At 33.2% G+C, this 7,017-nt stretch overlaps 1 long non-coding RNA gene across 1 annotated transcript; it reads left to right on the top strand.

The window, feature by feature from the left end:
* Window positions 1–2,272: 2,272 nt before the first annotated feature.
* Window positions 2,273–3,943, top strand: LOC131611969 (uncharacterized). Its single transcript, XR_009287251.1, has 4 exons — window positions 2,273–2,734; window positions 2,949–3,032; window positions 3,338–3,417; window positions 3,495–3,943. It is a non-coding gene; the product is annotated as an uncharacterized LOC131611969 (long non-coding RNA).
* The last annotated feature ends 3,074 nt before the right edge of the window (window positions 3,944–7,017 follow it).

Here is a 7,017-nt window from a genome sequence, read left to right as displayed (position 1 = left end):
TGGTTGTTGCTAAGGGTTACGGTCGTGAAATTGATGATGATGTTGGTGACGCTCAAAGTCACAGCAAGTCGGTGAGATCTTTCTTTGTTTTTCATGTTTTGAGTTCTCTAATCTCTCTTCTTCTCTCAATATTTTCTGAAGGGTTTATGTAAAAAATGAGGAAGATGATGATAAAATAGGGTTTCATGAATGTTAGTGTTGTATCCCATTTACTGTATATGAAATGCGTTCTTTTGCTTTCTTCTAATTGTTTTTGGAATATTTGTATACATGAGGATGATGATGATGGAATTTTAGGGTTTTAGTTCTGTATTTTGCTGCAGTGAAAAAATGTGAATCAGATTCTCTTTACTGTGAACCAAAGTTTATTTGTGATTTGTAGTAAAGATTAAGCCCATGATTTGAATCATTCCCCTTAAAAATTATGATTCCTTCACATAAACCCTAATGATGAAATCTGACAGTATGTTCATTGTTCCCGGAAATGAGAGTCTCTGTCATGGTACCCGATATTGTTTCGTTCATCAGTATAATTTCAGCTTGTGCAAATGTTGCTTCTAAAAAGCAAGGTAAGGACATTCATGGACATCTGGTAAGAAAGCTTTTCCATACTCTTCTTTTTGCAGCAAATTCCCTTTTTGATTTTTGCTAAAGGCCTCATTCCTCATATTCTCTGTTTGTAAGCGCTCTTTCTCACACTTTCTACAATCTCCACAATATTATACTGTTGCATTCATATTGTGTGGACGTTGATGTGGTGTTTCAGATATGGATCAACTGCCACTGCTCGTGATTTTGAAATCTATGATCCCGATGCTTCCTTTAAGGATCCTCTTATGCGTGCACACGGGTATGTACTACTCTTTCAAACATGGTTGCTACTACTGAGATTATTGAAATTATATTTTATTTATAGATTATAGATTAACTGTCTAGCTTTCTGTTTTTTTAATTTACCGAGTTCACCTATTTTAGGTAGCAATGAAAATTGCTAAAGTAGAAGGATAATTTGACTAACACAATTAAAAATAATGAAACTGTAAGGTGAAACAGATCAAATCCGCATTCTATTCTCTTCCTAAGGTTTTTATTACCACATTTTGGTCACTATTTTGTCTCTTTCTTCATGTAGATTCAAGATGAGTCGTGAATCACTATTGATTACACTAGGCGAAGAAACCGAATTTATTTATGCATGGCCAACGCAAAGTTGCACATTGCATTCATTTTACAGGGAGATGTTTGTATGAATTTACGCACCGTTGTTTGCTATCATTGAGTTGCAGTTGCGGAATCAGAAATATACGGGGGCTGGAACAAGTCTACCGCGTGACAGTTTCGAACAAGATGTGTTAAGTGTTATTGTGCCTATTTTCGTCGAAAGCGGAATTACACTGCTTTTCTCTTTAACTAATTGCCTGTCATTTTCTGTTAGATTCACTGCGTAAAACTGTTTTGCAGATGCTCTATAGGATCGCCGGCAGTTTGGTACACATCCGCACTGTGCATGAAAAGGAAGACCCGAAGCTGGGCTCACCGATCCAAGACCTAAAAGAGGCCAACACAAAGCTGCACATGGCGTTCATTTTACATGGAGATGTTTGTATGAATTTGTGCCCTGCTGTTTGCTATCATTGAGTTGCAGTTGCAGAATCAGAAATATACGGCTGCTGGAACAAGTCTACCGCGTGACAGTTTCGAACAAGATGTGTTAAGTGTTATTGTGCCTATTTTTGTCGAAAGCGGAATTACACTGCTTTTCTCTTTAACTAATTGCCTGTCATTTTCTGTTAGATTCACTGCGTAAAACTGTTTTGCAGATGCTCTGTAGGATCGCCGGCAGTTTGGTACACATCCGCACTGTGCATGAAAAGGAAGACACGAAGCTGGGCTCACCGATCCAAGACCTAAAAGAGGCCAACACAAAGCTGCACATGGCGTTCATTTTACAGGGAGATGTTTGTATGAATTTGTGCCCTGCTGTTTGCTATCATTGAGTTGCAGTTGCGGAATCAGAAATATACGGCTGCTGGAACAAGTCTACCGCGTGACAGTTTTGAACAAGATGTGTTAAGTGTTATTGTCAGCAACTTTTTAATACAGTCAAGAAGCTGAGGATTTCAGCAACTTTCAACTATATGTGTTATCTATTCAATGCTAATTTACAGTTCTTTCTAATGACTGATGATTATATAGTGGTACTCAGTAGCATTTTTGCATTACTTTTGTATCTTTTTATAGTTATTATATTTTTTTGATTTTCTAATTCTATCTGAGAACCAACTCTCTTCTTTCTTAGGGTCATCGGTCTTTGGCCTAAAGCCTGCTTTTGTAGATTTTGGCTTTACTCCTACTCAAACAAGTCCATTTGGAAGTAACACCCAACAATCTCAATCAACATTTGGAAGCAGCATATTTCTGTTTCTCTTTGATGCAGATACTAGCAGGAAATGCGAGAAAGGTGAGCGTTGTTCCGTTTGAAAGGCTTAATAACGGTGACGAAATGTTGGAGGCAAAAGAAGTAACACGAATGTTCCTAAAAATTGTAAAAAGGAAATGGAACAGTGGTAATGTATTGTTTTCTGCAGTTGAATGAGGTTTTGGTTCCTAATCCATTCAATCTTGTAGCACACCATTCACATGACCAATTTTAGAAGTCTATTCGACATAAATCATTCTGAGGAGTTGGAGATTTGTCGTTAAGCTGTTAAACAAAGTTGCGGTCATCTGAAAAGTAATTATTATTATCAATCATTTTTCTTGCTTGCTCATGTTAATATTTTAATTATATGTGATTCATTTTCTCAGATGTTTTGTTGCTTATTATAATGTCTATGTAATTTGTATATCTTTGTTATTTTATCAATCTGTTTTTAATGAATTATGATTTAAATATGCAGTGTCGGTAAGTCTATATATATCTAAAGAGTTTTATTTATTTGTTTTAGCTACTTTGGAGGACTGGAGTAAATTGTTTTGAATTATTAAATCAATTCATTGTGGGACTAAACTAAAAACAAGATGTATCAAAGGTTAGTAATATAAACTCTAAGTGTCAAAAATACACATTGAGACTTGTCCTTATTAGGGGGGGTGAGGCTGAGTTTCATTTTTCTCCATTTCTCTTTTGGTTCTTGCTGAGGTGTTGTAGGTTTTGATGTAGTTCTTCTCTCCATTGCCCTTAGTTGTAACAGTACTTCTGCATTGCTTATGGTGTATTCTATTTTTGTTCCTCCTTTGTGTGAATTTCAGCAGACTTTTGTAAATGTTATATATAATGGTACTTTCTCAGTGTTGTGCTCTTGATTCTTTTGGTTATGCTTAATGTAATTGGTAGGGAGCTGTACACAAGGAGCATTCTGGATTTGAGGGCCCATGGACTTCTAATCCTCTCATTTTTGACAACTCATACTTCACGTAAGTCTTTTAAGGGTCCATGTTCACTTTCTTGGTATAATAAGAACACAATACATATTCCGTTATTTTCATTTTAGACTTAATCGCCTGCTGCCGATGATGTTCATGGCTCATCATGGAGTCCTTCTCACATCGGCGATGGTTCTGCAGCTTCTGCTAGACAACCCTATGACACTACATCGACTTCAGAGGGAACCGATTCTATAACTAGGCCAGCTTCAAATTATTCCTTTGATTTCTTTGATTTCTATGTTGCTTTATAATTCCTTCTCTTTGTTTTGGGGCGTCGTTGCTTCTGTTGGTTCTCGCAATATGGTTGTGGTGTCTGCTATATAAACATGGCGGTTTGTGCGTAGTGGCTGATTTCATCGAATTTGTAGAGGTGATATGGCAGCAGAAAAAGCGACCATCACCCAAACTCTAACATCAGGATGATTTTATAACAGTTTCTCCCAATTCTTGATAAAAAAAACAAAAGCAACTTTTCTGCCGTTGGCATGTATATTAGAGTTGATGATAGATAATGTTCTCTCTCAACATGTATATTTGAAGAAGAAAAAACGTTAGAAAGTGGATAACCCAAATAATTTAAAAAATAATCGTGTAAAATGCAGTTACAGTGTTGATAGTTGTGTATAGTTAGACATAATTTTTTTTACATCAATTATCTATATTTATTAGAACTGGAAAGTTTATTTTTTTTTATAGATTGAAAGTGGTTTAATTAGACGTCAAATGCAGTTACAGTGTTGAAAGTTCAAATGAAGGGTAAATGAGAGTAGTTCAAATGAAGGGTAAATGAGAGTTTTTGATACAGACTACTTATACAATGTATTGACAAAGACAAAACAAAGGTTCAAGAGAAATTATTCACCATCATTTTATAAAACATAACTTTATACATAATTATAAAAAATTATCAATAGGTTATATGCCTATACTATTGCCAATAATAATTAATCAGTACGTGCAGAGTATTGCATCCACTTCTTTTAATAACTATGACAAATATACTTTAAAAATTGCAGAAACGATGTAAGAATTTTTTTTTAATCACCATGTTAACTTAATTTCAAATTCAACTATCTGACCAACAATATAAATTGAAGTGAAATGGTACAGCCATCATTGTTACTTCAAAAACTCTTCTCTTTAATAGCAGAAAGAAAATGAGAATAGCTAAAATTTAAGAGTATAAAAAATTTGATAATAAACTAACCGAATGTTATATGGAGCACACACTTGAGATAGAGATGAAGAAAGTATACAGTTAGTGAAAATGGTAAAGAAAGAGAAACTAAATTTGTATGAGATGCAAATTAGTGTGTAAGAACAAAATAGAGTTAGAGAATACAAAGTTATAAAAAGTTAGTGATAGGATAAGAAACACAACAAAGTTAGTGGGAGGTTAACATGTGTATAGTATTTTTAGTTTTTAAAATATAAAAAAATAATAAATATAAAAACAATTAATTGAGGGTAATTCTGGAACAAAAATAGGTCAGCCAAAAGAAGATATCCCCTTTATATATAGTTATAGAATAGTTATAGATTTAATATTTTATGTATCTGACTTCCTACATGACTTAAAGTTGGACAAAAAATTGACTCTGATTAGTTTCATTTAGAATACAATTGATGACACTATTACGCAAAACCTACAAAATGGTACTTAAAGTTAAATTAAGTGTAGGCTATCCTTCATCTCTTTGTACTTTGTATGAATTGAACTTTCTATAGTTATATATTTTGCAACATCTATAAAAAGATTTACATCATAATTTCTCATTTTGTAATTTGTAATGCAACTCATATGAATTTGATCACTAAAATTATCAATTTATTATTATATTTTAAGGAAATAATGAGAGAGATATTTGTAAATTTTACCAACTCCTGTGATTTTTATCACTGAAGCTCACTATTTTCACGGATCACTATTACCACAATACATTTTTTAATTTAATCAACAAAATATTTATAAGTATTTATAATTATTAGATATTTTAGGTTTTATCATGTTGGTGATTTTCTATATATTTATTTTTAAATATTTGCAGTTATTAATGACAATTTTCTTTTTTTTTTTTTTAAAACACGGGTACTGCTATGGTACGCATATATGATACTGATATTAAACTATTAATTTTTTTTCAATAAGCAATTGATTGAAGAAATCGCACTAGGGGTGCAACCCTTACAACAGAGAAGGAACTACATAGAAATGAAACAAGATAGAGGTAACTTGTACCAATCATAGAAACTAGACCGGGACGAAATATTGATATTGCTACACGCTAACCATCTCCACGAGAAGAACATAATGTTATTGTACACCGCCTCAAAGCTATAAAGAGACATTATAAAAAATGATTACATTCCTCATGAGCCAAAGACTCCATAATGTTGCCAACCAAATAATATTAACGATGTCTCGAGTAGATGTGTTTCTCACCTTCTCTTGAATAACATCAAAGCCCATAAACTCCTCAAGAGAAAAATTAATGTTGTCTCCTAACCACATATAGATCTTTTCCCATACAACTTTTGATGTTTGACACAAGAAGAATAAGTGGTTCAAGGACTCCTCATGGCTCTCGCAAAGAACACAATTTAGATTGAAGGAATTATCGGACATACCTCTTCGCGCCAGCAAGTCCTTCGAAGGCAATTTGGAGATAAACATCCTCCACGCAAAAACTCTAATTTTTAGCGGAATGTTCGTCTTCCAAATGATATTCAGTCTCCGGATAATGGTAGGGCGCCATGCTGATTCCTTCTGCTCGGAAATCAAATCTGTAACGCTCGCAACCGTGAAAACTCCATCGAGCTTCTGCTGCCAAACGAAGGAATCCTCTATTGTAGGATCCAGACTAACCGCGAGGACCATCTCCTGAAGCAGCTGCCACTGAACCAACATAGATCCTCCTGCCGTGCCTTGAACCTGGTTAAAAACAGAACCAAACAACTGAACCAAGTTCCAAGATTGATTACCGTTCTCCCAAACAACTAACTCAGCAACAGTACATAGCTTATTGGTTGATAGATCAAACAAATCCGGAATAATACGGGAACATGATATTATTGATCAAACTATTGAATATTAATGAGAACATGAAGTTATTGATCAAAATATTGAATATTAACGGGAACATGAAGTTATCGATCAAAATATTGAATATTAACGGAAATATGAAGTTACTGATTAATATATTGAATATTAAAGAGAATATTAAATTACTGATCAAAATATTGAATAATAACGAAAACATGAATTTATTAATTGAAATATTGAATATTAATGGGAACATGACATTATTGATCAAACTATTGAATATTAACTGTAACATAAAGTTAATAATAAAAATATTGAATATTAAAGAGAATATCAAATTACTGATTAAAATATTGAATAATCGGAAAACATGAATTTACTAATTGAAATATTGAATGTTAACAGAAACATGACATTATTGATGAAACTATTGAATATTAATTGTAACATAAAGTTATTAATAAAAATATTGAATATTAACGGAAACATGAAATTATTGATCAAACTATTGAATATTAATGGGAATATGAAGTTATTAATTAAAT

This window comes from Vicia villosa, linkage group LG6, assembly GCF_029867415.1.
Source record: "Vicia villosa cultivar HV-30 ecotype Madison, WI linkage group LG6, Vvil1.0, whole genome shotgun sequence".
In the NCBI taxonomy this organism is placed as follows: domain Eukaryota; kingdom Viridiplantae; phylum Streptophyta; class Magnoliopsida; order Fabales; family Fabaceae; genus Vicia; species Vicia villosa.
Note: the sequence above shows the minus strand (reverse complement) of the source record. Positions and strands in the feature narration are given on the sequence as shown.